General features: G+C 42.4%; 1 pseudogene; it reads left to right on the forward strand.

Annotated features, from left to right (window-relative positions):
• LOC149023140 (pentatricopeptide repeat-containing protein At5g66520 pseudogene) lies at positions 1–2,089 on the forward strand (annotated as a pseudogene).
• Positions 2,090–2,542: the final 453 nt, after the last annotated feature.

The following is a 2,542-nucleotide window of genomic DNA, read 5'->3' on the forward strand; positions in this document are numbered from 1 at the left end:
CCGTATAAATGTTTTGTAATTCAAACTATCTTCTGACATTCCACCAGCAAAGAATTGGAAATTGCTTGGTAATGAAGAAGTGAGAGTTCGATTCTTCCTTTCAAAAGAACACAAAGCAGGGATTTCAATCGCAGACACGTATGGTATCGTCTCTGGCTCCCCTCATCGTTCCATCCCCGCCGCCTAAGGCCAGTCGGATCATCCACCATCATACCCAACAATCTACATGTGACAAGAACTTCAAAACAGATCTCCTTTTCGACTTCAAAACCCCATTTGAACTCAGGCAGCTGCACTCTCGCATAATTAAAACCAATAATTCTTACTCTCTTCTTCCGCTTTCTAGTGTTGGCTTCGTCTGTGCTTTCTCTCCAGACTTCACTTACGCTCAAGAAATTTTCGAACGGGTCGATAAGCCAGAGATTGTAATATGGAATTCTTGCTTGAAAATCTTTGCAGAGGGGGATTCCCCGATTGATGCAATCCATCTTTTCTATCGGTTGCGCTTTTTTGATGTACTACCCGATACGTTCACTTGTTCATTCGTTCTCAAGGCTTGTTCGCTCTTATCGGATCTCTTGAACGGTAGAATCATACATGGGCTGGTTGTGAAACTTGGGTTCCAATCAGATTTATTCCTGCAAAATACACTGGTTCACATGTATGCATGTTCTGGCTCGATGGATGATTCTCGCCTGTTGTTCGAGAAAATGTCGGACAGAGATATTGTAACGTGGAATATAATGATAACTCAGTTGATAAAACGTCGGCAGGTTAATGAGGCCCAAGAATTGTTTGATAAAATGCCTGAGAGAAATGTGAGGTCATGGACGTCAATGATTGCAGGGCATACCCAGTGTCGTAACCCGGAAAAGGCTATCGATCATTTCACGCAGATGGAAGCAGCAGGGTTGAAACCCAACGAAGTGACGGTTGTGGCTGTTCTTGCAGCTTGTGCAGATTTGGGCGCATTGGATTTGGGTAGAAGGGTTCATCAGTACCTGAACAGATGTGGGTTCAAGAAGAATGTTCGCGTGTGCAACACCTTGATTGACATGTACATCAATTGTGGATGTCTGGAGGATGCATATGGAGTCTTCAATGAGATGAAGGAACGAACAGTGGTGTCCTGGTCGGCCATGATTGGAGGGCTTGCAATGCACGGCCAGGGCGAGGAAGCTCTGAGCCTATTCTTCAGGATGACCCAGATAGGCATCAAGCCCAATGCAGTCACTTTTGTAGGCCTCTTACATGCTTGTAGCCACATGGGTTTGATAAGTGAAGGTCGCAGGTTCTTCGCCAGCATGACTAGCAATTACAGGATTACACCTGAAATCGAACACTATGGTTGTATGGTGGATTTACTAAGTCGGGCTGGGTTACTTGAAGAAGCTCATGAATTCATCCTAAACATGCCGATCAAGCCTAATGGGGTTATATGGGGGGCTCTCCTTGGAGGCTGCAAAATGCACAAAAACGTCGAACTGGCTGAGGAAGCAATCAAACACCTTATTGAGTTGGACCCCACGAATGATGGTTACCATGTAGTTTTGTCAAATATATATGCGGGCGCAGGGCGGTGGGAAGACACTGCAAGAGTGAGGAAGATGATGAGGAATCGAGGTCTGAAGAAAACACCTGGATGGAGCTCAATCACCATAAATGGTGTTGTTAACAAGTTTGTCGCTGGGGATGGAGATCATCCCCAAACAGAGGAGATATATCATGGATGGGAAGAACTGCTGGTGAAGATGAAGCAACGAGGATATGTGCCAGACACTTCAGTAGTCTTGCTTGACATGGATGAGCATGAGAAGGAACTCGTTCTATATCGCCACAGTGAGAAGTTGGCTGTTGTTTATGGATTGATAAAGACACCACCTGCAACACCCATCAGGATAATGAAGAACCTGCGGGTTTGTGAGGACTGTCATGTTGCATTGAAAATTATTTCAGCTATTGTTGATAGAGAGATAGTTGTGCGTGATCGGAATCGATTCCATTGCTTCAAAGATGGTTCCTGTTCTTGTAAAGATTATTGGTAATGAATTTCAACTTAAATCATTTATGGTACTGATACAACATCAGCTTTGTGGATCTTAAAAAAGATTGTTTTTTACTTTTTCATGTGTCAAATTCCTAGTAGGCTGAAGCATGACATCTATATTGCATGTGGTAGATGTTTGCATTTAGGCTACGTTTGGAAGAAGAAAAAATATTAATTTTCAAAGAAAGAGAGCGAGATAGACACAGTAACTGACTGTTAGTTTGTCCTATTATTTCCCAAAGCTGCCCCCCCCCCCCCAGCTCTCCCCCAAACACCACACTAAAAAATAATAATTTAATAATAATAAATAAATCTTGGTGTCCAAACATTGCCTTCAAGTAGACAGTGATAAAGGATACGTAGAATGGAGGGATAATATCTTTTTATTGTGAAGTCGTATATTTTGCCAGCCACATCAATTTCGAATGCATTATAGGAAATTGTTTACAAAACAATAATCATTCTTTAAATTATAAAAACAGCCTCTTACCAAAA

This window comes from Hakea prostrata, chromosome 2 (genome assembly GCF_041222555.1).
Source record: "Hakea prostrata isolate BN-2017 chromosome 2, UWA_Hpros_2, whole genome shotgun sequence".
Classification (NCBI taxonomy): domain Eukaryota; kingdom Viridiplantae; phylum Streptophyta; class Magnoliopsida; order Proteales; family Proteaceae; genus Hakea; species Hakea prostrata.